We start from the raw sequence: 15,698 nt of genomic DNA, 5'->3' as shown, positions 1-15,698 counted from the left end.
CCCATCCAGTGCGCACTGCTGGCCGCTCACAGCAGGTGCAAAGTTACCTCCACAGCTCGCCTGCTTCTCTATGGACCTGCAGTCTGCTCGAACTGAATAGACGACGAGCATACAGGACTATGGAGCTGGAGACAGTGTGCACAACTCTCAGCAGAGAGGGAGCTGGCACCGCCAAGCCTCCAAAACATTTATGGAGGCAGCCTCGTACCCACATCAGGATCAAGCAGAGGTACCACTCCGACACCGACAAGTACCTGTACTACCGGGCCATGGAGAACAAGCACCGCCCGGGCCTCAAGAAGCCCAGGATGTCCTGGCCCTCCTCCTTCCACAAACGGTAAGACCTCTCTGGGCACTTTCTAGTGTTCTGCACAGCTTCTTCCAGACTTGCTCTAATGGGTTGGGCTCAAACTGGACAATTTGCGGCCACCTAGTTTAGAAATGTGGTTTACCAGATGCTCCCACAGGTTCATGTTCTGTGAGGAAAGTTATCTGTTCACAAAAGGGCAGTAATGCCAGAGCCGCAATGAAGGAATAGTTTCCATGTTAACTTGCCCAAATCCTACCATGTAGCAGTCATAAAACTTCAATATGTGTGAGGTGAATTATTTCTAGAGTACTATAATATCATGCCGAGAACAGTGACATTGGGTGTTCTGGGGTCATGTCAATCAAGGACTGGCCAGACCCAAAAAAGTGAAATCCATACTGACCTAATACTACCAACATTTCAAGGAGTAGTCCAAGGTGTCCTCAGTATTCTGCAGTGATGTGCCATAGATTTCAGGTGCCTACTTGGACTCCAGAACTGGGTACACTTTATACAACTGAAGCAAAGTATTGACTCTTAATGTTTCTATTCACTGACAGTAAACAAATTCCAAGAATGATGAGATATTAAAACTTGTACTATGAAGCTGTATAACCTTTCATTATGATTAAAATACCATACATGCTGGGCCAATATTCTGGGGAATACGCTAAATATCTGACATGATATAAACTTGGTCCAGTATACATTGAGAAGACCAGTGAAGGTAGGTTTGTCTGTGATATCTAATCTACTAATAAATATTGACTGTGATGGAAGGTTGATATACAGACCACCCTACGCTTTCTGCTTTACACTGAACAATGGATGGTTTCTCCTCAGAGACCCTTAGGCTGGGCATTCATTCTGCTCATTCACCATGCCTCCAGAGATGCTTAACATGATGTATGCTCCATCACTGTGCGTTTTTTAAACAATCCTGGAGCCCAGACCTGTTTATTTTATATGTCATGTTCTTTTTACGGATTGTTTCACTTTTTGGGGGGGTTTCATATTCATTAAAGATGTGTTTGCTCAAAGTGATAATAGTTGGAATAAAAAAATTATTGAAAGATATGTAGTAATAATGACTACGTATACACAATTCTTTCTGATCAGCCTTCCAATTTTTTCTTTAATTTATCACTGCCATTGTAATTGTGCTAATAGAAAATGAGTTTTTTTGTTTGAGGACCATGAAAAATGAAAAAATGTTTCAGTTGTAACCAAATATCTTAATATATCTGTAATGTTATCCTGAATACGGTCTTCTTCATTTTATGAAAATCCAGCTCAAGTACTTCATTAGGGCTATGGACCAAAGTGGTTATATTATCATATATTATCTTTTCTGCCATATACACTAAATATACCTTCAAAGTCAGAACAAATCAGTGCTTGCACTACATATAGATATTCTGATATATTAGTCCATGAGCTTCTGAATCTCTATTAGTCATTCTAGAACTCTGTCTTCAAAAGTCTCAAAATGAGGATCTGTGATTTTTTTTTTTTTTTTTGGGGGGGGGGGGGGGGGGTCATGCAAAGAAAAAACAACAACTTTGTTGCATTCTTACACCCGTTGTTTCAGTTTTGAAAAGTAAATGAGAAAGTGGGCATGGATAGCAATGATAACTAGCTTCACGTCTGGTTATCTCTGCATTTTATTTATTTATTTATTATTTTTGTTGCAAAGATCACAAACCCTGCAGTAGGGGTTGGTGTAAATTTAAATGCGGTCTGTCAGCACTTCTGAAATTGCTAAACTGCTGACAGCTCTAGGTGTAGGCTGGGAGGAACAGTACAAACATAACTTTAGTGGAGCTTTTATCATTAGTAGTGAGAATATTCTGCCAAATTCTGCTCTCTCAAGTGCCCAGTGTGGGACTTCATTATGAAGTGCTTCACAGCCCCTCCCCTCTGCTGTGATTGTAGTACTAGGAAAGCTCTGGACCATAGGAATCAAGTGAGCATGAGGACAACACAGGGCGCAGAACCACAACCTGGAGTCAAATAACCAGTCTCTGGTCCAGCTGGTTACTGAAAGACTTGATAAAGGGGTCATGTACCCTGAAACGCATCGTATTTGAATAAATCTGAATTTATTTGACTCCTGGTCGTGGTTCTGTGAAGCAGCTCAATGCAAACAGCATTTCTCAGTGACACCACATCCTGGGCACTTGCTGGAACAAAATGTGGCAGAAAAATACTTTATATATATATATATATGCACAACTCCCGATGAGAAAAGCTTCACAAAAGGTATGTTTGGCTTTTTCTCGTCAGCCCGCGTCATCTCGCGAGAGGAGAGATTTCGCATGCGCGCGTTCACAGGATCGGATGGTAAACCAGTGGATCTACAGCCTGCCAGCGGCGATCATTCGCTGGCAGGCTGTAGATGCGATATTTTTTTTTAACCCTTGAAAGGTATATCAGACGCTGTTTTGTTACAGAGCTACCTGTGTCCTCTGGTGGTCCCTTTTGCTTGGATCGACCACCAGAGGACACAGGCAGCTCTGTAATAAGTAGCACCAAGCACCACACTACTCTACACTACACCCCCGTCACTTATTAACCCCTGATCACCCCCCGTCATTGATCACCCCCCTGTAAGGCTCCATTCAGATGTCCATATGTGTTTTGCGGATCCGTGGATCCACAGATCCGCAAAATACGAACACCGGCAAAGTGCTTTCCGCATTTTGCCGATCCGCACATTGCCAGAACTATATAGGAAATGCCTTTTCTTGTCCGCAATTACGGACAAGAATAGGACATGTTCTATAGGCTCTACCAAAAACGCAGTGTTCGCCCGATCAGGCCTGATCCTGTGCGCACACTTGCGTTCAGTCCACTCCACCTCAGTGACAGAATTTTTTTCTGATCACTGCAAAAACACCGTAAAATCGCTGCGGCGCTATAAAGATCACTTTTGAGGGGCATGGCGAGTTCATAGAAGATTTTTTTTTTTTCTTACAAAGTCTCATATTCCAATAACTTGGGACATAACTTGTGACAAAAAATAAAATCTCACATGAACTCACCATACCCCTCACGGAATCCAAATGAGTAAACATTTTTAGACATTTATATTCCAGACTTCTTCTCACGCTTTAGGGCCCCTAAAATGCCAGGGCAGTATAAATACCCCATAAATGACCCCATTTTGGAAAGAAGACACCCCAAGGTATTCCGTGAGGGGCATCGCGAGTTCCTAGATTTTTTATTTTTTTTTCTCTTACAAAATCATTTTCCACTAACTTGTGCCCCAAAAAAAAATATTCTAGGAACTCGCCATGCCCCTCACGGAATACCTTGGGGTGTCTTCTTTCCAAAATGGGGTCACATGTGGGGGTATTTATACTGCCCTGGTATTTTAGTGGCCCTAAAGCATGAGAAGAAGTCTGGAATCCAAATGCCTAAAAATGCCCTCCTAAAAGATAGTCATTGGAATTTGGGCCCCTTTGTGCACCTAGGCTGCAAAAAAGTGTCACACATGTGGTATCGCTGTACTCAGGAGAAGTAGGGCAATGTGTTTTGGTGTGTATTTTTACATATACCCATGCTGGATGAGAGAAATATCTCTGTAAAATGACAACTTTGTATAAAAAAATTGGAAAAGTTGTCTTTTACTGAGATATTTATCTCACCCAGCATGGGTATTGAAAGAATATTATCCTTCTCTATGCACCTTGATTCCTTCCTTTGTCCCCGAAGACAGGCCCGGAGAACGTGTCAGTGACAAATGCAGTATGATGTCAGAAACAGTTCTATTTATTGTTTGTCATACATGGGCCTTATATACTTTCAAGCATACATACAAGAATAGCTGCAGCTCTCATTACAATAATAGCAGTTCCTTATACAGACAGGCAGCTCTTGTTATAATACTGCTGACTAGAAACTTTTCCTTATAGAGACAGGAGGTACATGTAAATATAGTCACCCTTTAATATGATGTCACCCAACCTCCTGTCCTTCATACAGATCATACAGCTAATTATATTTAACCCTTTAGGTATATGTAAAAATACACCCCAAAACACACTGCCCTACTTCTGAGTATGGCGATACCACATGTGTGCCACTTTTTTGCAGCCTAGGTGCGCAAAGGGGCCCAAATTCCAATGAGTATCTTTACAATTTCACAGGGCATGTTTTACGCATTTGGATTCCAAACTACTCACGCTTTAGGTCCCCTAAAATGCCAGGGCAGTGTAAATACCCCACAAGTGACCCCATTTTGGAAAGAAGACACCCCAAGGTATTCCATGAGGGGAATAGTGAGTTCATGTAAAATTTTATTTTTTGTCACAAGTTAGTGGAATATGAGACTTTGTAAGAAAATAAAATAATCATTTTCCGCTAACTTGTGACAAAAAATAAAAACTTCCATGAACTCACTATGCCCATCAGCAAATATCTTAGGGTGACTACTTCCGAAATGGGGTCATTTGTGGGGTGTTTCTACTGTCTGGGCATTGTAGAACCTCAGGAAACATGACAGGTGCTCAGAAAGTCAAAGTGCATAAATTCACATTTTTGCACCATAGTTTGTAAACGCTATAACTTTTACCCAAACCAATAAATATTATATAAACACTTATTGCATTTTTTTTATCAAAGACATGTAGAAAAATACATTTAGAGAAAAATTTATATAGAAATGTAGTTTTAATTGAAAAATTTTACAACAGAAAGTGAAAAATGTAGTTTTTTTGCAAAAATTGCGGTCAATTTTGATTAATATAAAAAAAAAAGAAAAAATGTCAGCAGCAATGAAATACCACCAAATGAAATCTCTATTAGCGAGAAGAAAAGGAGGTAAAATTCATTTGTGTGGTAAGTTGTATGACCGAGCAATAAACCGTGAAAGTAGTGTAGTGCAGAATTGTAAAAAGTGGTCTGGTCATTAAGGGGGTTTAAGCTAGGGGAGCTGAGGTGGTTAATATATGACGTAGAGACAATTTGTGCTGTTAGAATATTTTTCGCTTCAAGAGGATGTGTCACATTTCCATCTTTATCACACATTGCCCAAATTCTGTTTTGTGAGTAACACCATTTGCAGAATGTAAAACATGAAGGCTACATATTTTTGTACAGAGGAGAGGATCCCTCTCGCACAATCATGGCCCTGTAAACAATCAGTACAATTTCTTATCTGATTAGTTTGTATGAGCATATATGTTCCATCATTCATTCGCACCTATCAGCATAGGTTATCAGTAGCAGATTGGCAAGGGTCTATCTCCCGGTACCCTTGCCGATCAGCTGTATGAGGAGAAGGCAGCACTCATATGAGTAATTACAACTCTGCCACCCCATTCACTTTAATGGGACGGCTCTGTCATATTCACCTGAAGCGCTGCATTCTCTTCAAACATGTGTGCTAGATGCTTGTGTGTGACCTGCACCTGTGGTACGGTATCTCCAGAACTGGGGTGTAGCTTGCTAGCAGCCAGAAATACATTGACAAATACAAACCGGATTCCAAAAAAGTTGGGACACTATACAAATCGTGAATAAAAACTGAATGCAATGATGTGGAGGTGCCAACTTCTAATATTTTATTCAGACTAGAACATAAATCACGGAACAAAAGTTTAAACTGAGAAAATGTACCATTTTAAGGGAAAAATATGTTGAATCAGAATTTCATGGTGTCAACAAATCCCCAAAAAGTTAGGACAAGGCCATTTTCACCACGGTGTGGCATCTCCCCTTCTTCTTACAACACTCAACAGACGTCTGGGGACCGAGGAGACCAGTTTCTCAAGTTTAGAAATAGGAATGCTCTCCCATTCTTGTCTAATACAGGGCTCTAACTGTTCAATCGTCTTTGGCCTTCTTTGTTGCACCTTCCTCTTTATGATGCGCCAAATGTTCTCTATAGGTGAAAGATCTGGACTGCAGACTGGCCATTTCAGTACCCAGATCCTTCTCCTACGCAGCCATGATGTTGTGATTGATGCAGAATGTTGTCTGGCATTATCTTGTTGAAAAATGCAGGGTCTTCCCTGAAAGAGATGACGTCTGGATGGGAGCATATGTTGTTCTAGAACCTGAATATATTTTTCTGCATTGATGGTGCCTTTCCAGACATGCAAGCTGCCCATGCCACACGCACTCATGCAACCCCATACCATCAGAGATGCAGGCTTCTGAACTGAGCGTTGATAACAACTTGGTTTGTCCTTGTCCTCTTTGGTCCGGATGACATGGCGTCCCAGATTTCCAAAAAGAACTTCGAATCGTGACTCGTCTGACCACAGAAAAGTCTTCCATTTTGCCACACTCCATTTTAAATGATCCCTGGCCCAGTGAAAACGCCTGAGCTTGTGGATCTTGCTTAGAAATGGCTTCTTCTTTGCACTGTAGAGTTTCAGCTGGCAACGGCGGATGGCACGGTGGATTGTGTTCACTGACAATGGTTTCTGGAAGTATTCCTGAGCCCATTCTGTGATTTCCTTTACAGTAGCATTCCTGTTTGTGGTGCAGTGTCGTTTAAGGGCCCGGAGATCACGGGCATCCAGTATGGTTTTACGGCCTTGACCCTTACGCACAGAGATTGTTCCAGATTCTCTGAATCTTCGGATGATGTTATGCACAGTTGATGATGATAGATGCAAAGTCTTTGCAATTTTTCACTGGGTAACACCTTTCTGATATTGCTCCACTATCTTTCTGCGCAACATTGTGGGAATTGGTGATCCTCTACCCATCTTGGCTTCTGAGAGAAACTGCCACTCTGAGAAGCTCTTTTTATACCCAATCATGTTGCCAATTGACCTAATTAGTGTTAATTGGTCTTCCAGCTCTTCGTTATGCTAAAATTTACTTTTTCCAGCCTCTTATTGCTACTTGTCCCAACTTTTTTGGGATTTGTTGACACCGTGAAAATTTGAATCAACGTATTTTCCCTTTAAAATGATACATTTACTCGGATTAAACGTTTGATCTGTCATCTACGTTCTATTACAAATATAATATTGACATTTGCCATCTCCACATCATTGCATTCAGTTTTTATTCACAATTTGTTTAGTGTCCCAACTTTTTTGGAATCCGGTTTGTAAAAGGGTAACAATTTTTTGAATTCTTGACTTTCAGGCTCCAAATCTCACCATCCATGACAACTTCAAACATGAAATTACCACCATTTTATAGACAATAGTCTTGGCTATTTCATACATAAATTGGATTAGAAAATATTTAGGATATGATTAGTTATGCATATTCTTGTCATGTAACTGCATTGTGACTGTTCTGCTCCTGATGGTAGAACAATCTTTTTCTTCTTGTATACTACAAATTGCAACATTCTCACATTCCCTAATAGCTCAATGTGTTATTAGGTTGATTCCCAAGCAAAAGGTCACTTGTTAGATTCGAGGAGCAGCCATGAAGAAGATTTCCTAAGAAAAGAGAAACGGCATCATCCAACTCATCAATGGCGGTATCTAGGCCAAGAAAATTGCCAAACTGCATGACATGAGTGGCATGACAGTTGGAAGAATATGAAATGCAGTCCATCCATCCATCCAAAGCCAAGAGGTGGACATCCAGGCAAAATATTGGAGTCAACAGGTCAGCTCATCACAAGGTCTATCAGTTCTGGAGCGACAAACATGTAGTAGTGAGATCACAGATGCCTATGCAAGCACTTTGCGACACTCATTACACACGTCTGGAATGGTGGCCCAAAAAAAGGTGAATAAGCCTTGACTTCAATATGTATGTGAGTATTCTACAAGACAAGTTACTTTGTATACTTGAGTACCAAGGGTATGAAAAGGACAATATAGTATTCCATCCGGAAGACGACCCAAAGCATACATCGAGATTAGTGAAGAAATAGTTCAATGACAATAAAGTAGAGGTGCTGGATTGGCCCCCACAGTCCTGATACCTCAACCCAATCGAACACCTATGGGTTGAATTGAATAAAAATCTGTATTCGTACCCAAGTGAGTCGACCAGTATGCACCAACATTCAGAACGTGTAGAAGAGACCTGGGAACAGATTTTGGTTGAGACAGGCTTGAATCTGATCGAGTGCATACCCAGAAGGATTCATGCAGTATTGAAAGCCAATGGTGTATTTGCAAAATAATAAAAATTAAAATGTAGAATTTTAGGAACAAAACTGTAACAATGCAGTTACAAGAATCTGCATAACTAATCATATTCTAAATAGTTGCAAGTCTAATTTATCTATGAGATAGCCAAGATGATTGTCTATAATATTATGGTAGTCCCACTTTCTTTCGAAGCTGTAGTGCAGGGGTGGCCAACCTATGGCTCTTGAGCCGCATGTGGCTCTTTGCTTCTTCAAGTGCGGCTCTAGCTGTGGAGTCGGGAAGCAGTCAGACCGGCTCACACTCCACCCTCAGATCTCTTTTCCTGATCGGGCACTGATACTACTTTGCAGCTCCAACTCACTCTCCACTACGTCCTGATGCACACAGTGTGAGAACGTTGTACATGGAGACCAGCACTATGACCTGACGTTGTGCTCATCAGGTCACAGTGGAGAGCGTGTCAGACTTGCAGAGTAGCAGGTGCCCAAGCAGTAGCCCAGTGCCTGATCAGAAGAGGGAAGAGATTTTTTTTTTAAATTACAGATTTTTTAAATGACAGAACTGAGCATGGGGGTCTGATCTAAGCATGGGAGGTTCTGATCTGAGCATGGGGGTCTGGGGGGGGGATCTGAGCATGGGTGGCAGATATGAGAAGGGGGAGATCTAAACATAGGGGGAGATCTGAGCATGGGGCAGATCTGAGCATTGGGGGGAGAGATCTGGGCACTGAGGGTCTGACACTGGGAGTCTGATTTGTGTTCTCTGATCCGAGCATTGGGGTTTTCTATTTTGGGGGTCTGAGGTTTGGGGATCTTATTTTGGGTCAATTGAGGATTGGTGATCTGATTTAGGAGTCTGATCTGAGGTCTGATGAAAAATATATTTTTTTTCTTTGCTAATGAAAAATAATAAAAAAAAAATATTTTTATCAGAACTCAAATCAGATGAAAAATATTTTTTTCTCTTATTTTTCTTTGTTAAAATCTAGATGCATCTTGTAGGGCGAAAAATTGGCCACCCCTGCTGTAGTGGATTATGAAATATGGAGCCTGAAAGTCAAAAGTTCAAAACATTGTTACCCTTTTGCTTGTCAGTGTATGTAACATCAAGGGCACCAAACCTAATACTAGGCAGGAGCCCAAAGTCCAGGGTGTACCCCAAGGGAAGAAAGGGTGCTCCCTCCATTTACTGCAGGGGCAATGGAGAGCCAGGATGAGGGCTGTCACCATGAATGAATACCACTACCACGATCATAGATCGCACTATCACTCCTCCCATCTTTGCCGCCATTCTACATAGTAACAAACTGCTCAGCAATTAAAACAAGAGGAGTGAGGGCACTACTCGAAGTAGTGTGTATTGGGGGTCATACAAAATGTAAAAGATGATTGTTTTGTACAATACTCCAGCCATCTATTGTAAAACAAGGTAGTAGACATAAAGCTGTATGGGCCAGACATCTAGCCAGTAAATGTGTTTGCACAGCTATGGAGGTCATTTGAGTGCATCAAATGTAAGGGTTACTGTTGGGGGTAAATGACGGAGAGTTAGATTAGGGGATGTAATTAGTGAAAGATTTGGATTATGGAGGATTGGTGGTCTGGCAGAATAGAGAATGTAAGTTAGATGGTAGACAAATATGGAAGGTGCAACAATCTGGGTGTAGGGAATATGTTGCCTAACAGCCCCAATCTTTTTAATGAAGTTGTTAAGCAGTGAGTCTCTAGCAGCTAGTCTATTTCACAGAGTAAGGAAATGTTTGTACCGCCCAGTATTTAAATTGTAGCCTCAAGTTGCCACATATCAAACAGGTAAATATGCAGAAAAAGAAAATTGTATGTGGTAGAAGCAGACACTCATTCAAAATATAAAGCGTGCGACCCTTGAGACTCGTTAAAGTGGTTGTTCAAGATTTTTTTTGTATAAAGCAAGAAATGGGGTTAGTCAGCATATCCCAGTAGGTAGATGCATGTCGCTATTACTGAAAGCACGAAAGCAAAAACAAACACAATACAACAATACTCTGCAAACACAAATAATAAAGTAAATGCAATCCATACTCACTCTAGAAATTGTACTAAGGTTACATTATAAATGTAAGATTCTTGGCAAATACACTTTGTACAAAATTATTTATGTCCTGGTTCCATAATGGCCTCCAATAAGTGCAGGGAGAGCAGGAATTTAATGGAGGCCAGTATGGCACCAGCGGAGGTAGTATTTAGTGTAGGTTCCTGTCCTAAAGAGATCACCTTGTCGTTGGCGGTCAGGCACTAAATTTTGTACAAAACATATTTGCCAAGAATCTCATATTTATAATGTAACATTAGTACATTTTCTATAGTGAGTATGGCGCTGTTATATTTACTTTATTATTTGTGTTTGCAGAGTGCTTTTGCATTGTCTTTTTTTCATTATTTTTTTCTATATCTGGTTCCCCCATCCATAGTCACTTGTTCCCCACCTCGGTGCTCGGTTCTAGATCACTAACTCTCAGTCTCCGTCTGTCAACCTTCACAGAAATGGGGTCACGTGCACAGTGACTGGTCTCAACGGTGTCCCCAAGCTAATGTGCTGCTTGGGAAGACATCACTGCTGAGGCCAGTCATTGGCTGCAGCAGCGCATGTGACCAAATCTGTGCAGAAGTTGACAAAGGGGGATCAGAAGTCCAGTGAAGACAGCCAGGGAGCCAGAACAGAGCTGCGGTGACAAGGTGAGTATGGATGCACTACCCCTTTAGGTACACAGCTATTTTCTTTTTGGCTCTCTACAAAACACAATCTTCTAGTCCTCCCAAAGCACCAGCCTATGTGAGCTCCCACGCTCCCGGCCACTAGAAAGGCCGGCACTTTTTCCTATAGTGTACAACTACGTTGTAACGGATCTCCTAGCACCCCGACCGGGTACCTCCGTCGATAGATGCTCCTAGTGCTTTCCGAGGACTCCAAGCACTCCACTTGACACCGTACGCCCTGCAGACCCCTCGAACCGCCGCAGCTTGGTTGGGGTCTCACCGTCCTCCACCCACGCTGGACCTACGACAAGGCTCCAGGCTCCAGTGGGTGAACCTCTCCTACAGCCAGAGAGCAGGAACAGCTCTTACAAGAGCTAGTAGTTATGCCAGGGGAGTATAGCAAATCTTCAGCGTATAGCAATCCCCCAGTTTGATTAGTTATCCAAACACCAGTCTCAACATGATGAAGGATAAAACAGGAACACTTTATTGAGGGCTACTCGCCCGTATTTATGCAGGTCCATATCTGGTGGACACGCCCCCAGGGGACCAGAATGGAGACTGCGACACACCGAACAGATACAGCACATCCCCACAATGCATCATGGTTTCCTCCTCTCTGCCCCAGAGACAACCGAGGGATAATCCAATTATCTCTCAGGACAAAGGGGAGATCGCCAATACACATGCGGGGACAACAGGACAGAAATCACCAGTTAAACACACAATGTCACACCCTCCCAGCAACCACAGACATTTAACATATTCCCAGATAGCTCAAGTCTGAGTGCATATCATTAGGTGAATGGCACTCAGACCACACGAATACAATTAAACTAGCCATCTGGGTACCCTCACATAATAAAATACAATTCCAAAGACAGATTTAAGCTGTGCGGCCGGCCTGTGTTCTTTAAAGTTAGTATGGGCCATAATCCTGAGGCAAGAGGCTAGCCACCAGCCCCCTCCAAAACACCGTGGCGAGGTTGGTTTCGTCAAATACGTCCACCACTGATGGATTGCACGGTGGTCATAACTATGGAAATGAGCAGTGTACAATGCGATGGAAAAATGTATCTAGCTAGCAAAGGAAGCAATATGGATAAAATCAATACTTGTATTAACTTAATGTTTATGATTGTATTTTACTCATTTTTGGCTAAAAATCATATTTTCAGTTGGCCTCTATAAAAAAAAAAAAAGAGCCATTCTGTCACCAAGAGTTAACTGTTTTTCTAGTTGTCTGAATGTTATTTCACTTTGGTCTTCTAATAACCCTTATCTCTAAATTACTAAGAGGTCATAAACACTTATTTAAGCCACATTCTTATTAGTGAGATAAGGACTGAGCTTTAATGAGTCTTTATAATGTCACAGAGCAGAGATAAGGAGCCCATCAGCTCCCCAGATGGCAGAAATGATAGAAAATCCACAAGCAGCTAGTCGGGTATGTCAACTCTGTACACAAAAAAGAATTCTAGATTTTTAATAAAGACCAATTGAAAAAAATTATGTTTAGGTCACAATAAGTTGAATGCAATAATAAAATAAAAAATGCCCAAAAAGGTGGACATAGCCTTTAAAGGGGTTTTCCCATCTCTGACAATGGGGGCATATGGCTAGGATATGCCACCATTGTCTGATGGGTGCGGGTCCTACTAAGAACAGAGCAGGGAAAGGTGGTGGAGGGCGCACTGCGTATGCTTAGCCGCCCTCCATTAATTTCTATAGTGCCACAGAAAATAGCCGAGCATTGGCTCTTCTATTTCCGTCGGACCCATAGAAATGAATGGAAGCAGTGGCCGCGCAAGAGCGGTGCGCTCCCATTCACTAACATGAGGAGAGTGCTTGGTGGTGGCCCGAGTTCCCAGGGTCCTCCAGCCACCACTTTACCCGCTCCGTTCTCAGTGTAGAGAACCTCTTGGACCCCCACCTATCAGACAATGGGGCATCTCCTAGCGATATACACAATTATCTCAGATGGGAATACCCTTTTAATATACATGATAAATGCCACTTGCTGCAGTGAGACAACTTCAAGTTTTCCAGGTGTTCTGTTTTCCTTTTCCCATAGTGTAATCTAGAGAAAAAAGTGTAATAATTTAGAAAACCTAGGTCTGCTATAAAGTACCGTATATTAATCAAAAATGGTGAAGGATGTTTGATGTTGTTAGGGTATAGTTACACATGGCAGATTTGTGGCACACATTTATATGTCTGAAAATCAGTCATCTGGATGGTGTGAGCAGTAACTTAGTGTCCTGGGCATATAGTTATCTCCGAACCTAAAACGGACACTGTTGTCTGGACAGTATCACAGTTCCAGAAGACCAGCTGTCATCTGAGACTCCGGAACAAACGGCAGGGGGTCAGTCAGAGTGGTCCCGTCACCGATTTTTCTGATTGTTTGATCTGTATAGACTAACCATTCGGAGCTTAACTCAGTGAAAAATGGCACTGAGCACCTCTGTTTGTGTCAGAGTCTGTATCATAGTACTGCCCCCTCAGTGAAAAAAATATAATTAATCCCTTGATCGTCCATTTCCCCCTCCAGCACTGTATTAGGGAGCTTTTTGATCATAAATTCCAAATGGGGTAGAATTAGAAAAAGAACGCAATTCCTCCACCATTTTATGGGTTTTGTTCCCACAGCGTTTCGTTTATGACAAAACTGACCCATGCCCTGCATTCTCTGGGTCAGTACGATTACGATACCCCATATGTATAGGTTCCTCATGTCTAAATAGTGTAAAAATAAATGTAAACTTTGCAAAAAATGTATTTTCAACCATATTCTGACCCCCATAACTTTTTAATACTGTTTATACTGAGCTGTTTAGGGGCTCATGTTTTGCTGAACAATTTTTAGTTTTTATTGATACCATTTTGGAGTCTGCGTGACTTTTTGACCACATTTAATAAAAAAAAAATTGGGTACGAGAAGCAATAAAAAATGGCAAATCGCCTATTTTGACCCTTTTTTCTGTTACGCCATTCTCCGTATTGGAATATTTTTTTCTATTTTAATGGTATGGGCGTTTTCGTGGTGATACCCATGATGTTTATATTTATTGTTGCGATTTTTTAACCCCTTACAGGTATATTAGACGCTGTTTTGATAACAGCGTCTAATATACCTGCTACCTGGTCCTCTGGTGGTCCCTTTTGCTTGGATCGACCACCAGAGGACACAGGCAGCTCAGTAAAGTAGCAGCACACTACACTACACCCCCCCCCCCCCCCCCGTTTCACTCATTAACCCCTGATCACCCCCGTCATTGATCACCCCCCTGTTAGGCTCCATTCAGATGTCCGTATGTGTTTTACAGAACCATGGATCGGATCCGCAAAACACATACGGACGTCTGAATGGAGCCTTACAGGGGGGTGATCAATGACAGGGGGGTGATCACCCCATATAGACTCCCTGATCACCCCCTGTCATTGGAAATAGATTTTTTTTTTTTGTTTGTTTTTTCTTACAAAGTCTCATGTTCCAATAACTTGTGTCAAAAAATAAAATCTCACATGAACTCACCATACCCCTCACGGAATCCAAATGCGTACATTTCTTTAGACATTTATATTCCAGACTTCTTCTCACGCTTTAGGGCCCCTAAAATTCCAGGGCAGTATAAATACCCCACATGTGACCCCATTTAGGAAAGAAGACACCCCAAGGTATTCGCTGAGGGGCATATTGAGTCCATGAAAGATTTAAGTTTTTGTCCCAAGTTAGCAGAAATGGAGACTTTGTGAGAAAAAACTAAATAAAATCAATTTCCGCTAACTTGTGCCCCCAAAAAAAAAATCTTCTATGAACTCGCCATGCCCCTCATTGAATATCTTGGTGTGTCTTCTTTCCAAAATGGGGTCACATGTGGGGTATTTATACTGCCCTGGCATTTTAGAGGGGCCCTAAAGCGTGAGAAGAAGTCTGGAATCCAAATGTCAAAAAATGCCCTCCTAAAAGGAATTTGGCCCCTTTGCGCATGTAGGCTGCAAAAAAGTGTCACACATGTGGTATCGCCGTACTCAGGAGAAGTTGGGCAATGTGTTTTGGGGTGTCTTTTTACATATACCCATGCTGGGTGAGATAAATATCTTGGTCAAATGCCAACTTTGTATAAAAAAAATTGGAATAGTTGTCTTTTGCCGAGATATTTCTCTCGCCCAGCATGGGTATATGTAAAATGACACCCCAAAACACATTGCCCAACTTCTCCTGAGTACGGCGATACCACATGTGTGACACTTTTTTTCAGCCTAGGTGGGAAAAAGGGCCCACATTCCAAAGAGCACCTTTAGGATTTCACATGGCTTTTTTTGCACATTTTGATTTCAAACTACTTCTCACACATTAGGGCCCCTAAAAAGCCAGGGCAGTATAACTACCCCACAAGTGACCCCATTTTGGAAAGAAGACACCCCAAGGTATTTCATGAGGGGCATGGCGAGTTCCTAGAATTTTTTATTTTTTGTCACAAGTTACATGTACGTCATCTCTGGCCGTGACTTAAGGACCATATACTTAAGGATATATATACAGTTGCAAGAAAAAGTATATGAACC

General features: G+C 41.7%; 1 protein-coding gene across 2 annotated transcripts in view; it reads left to right on the top strand.

Moving 5' to 3' along the window:
* PDE4C (phosphodiesterase 4C) overlaps positions 1 to 15,698 on the top strand; it is a 1,152,632-nt gene that overhangs the window by 484,295 nt on the left and 652,639 nt on the right. The gene's annotated exons all lie outside the window — the stretch shown is intronic.

Source organism: Bufo gargarizans, chromosome 1 (assembly GCF_014858855.1).
Source record: "Bufo gargarizans isolate SCDJY-AF-19 chromosome 1, ASM1485885v1, whole genome shotgun sequence".
In the NCBI taxonomy this organism is placed as follows: Eukaryota; Metazoa; Chordata; class Amphibia; order Anura; family Bufonidae; genus Bufo; species Bufo gargarizans.
Note: the sequence above shows the minus strand (reverse complement) of the source record. Positions and strands in the feature narration are given on the sequence as shown.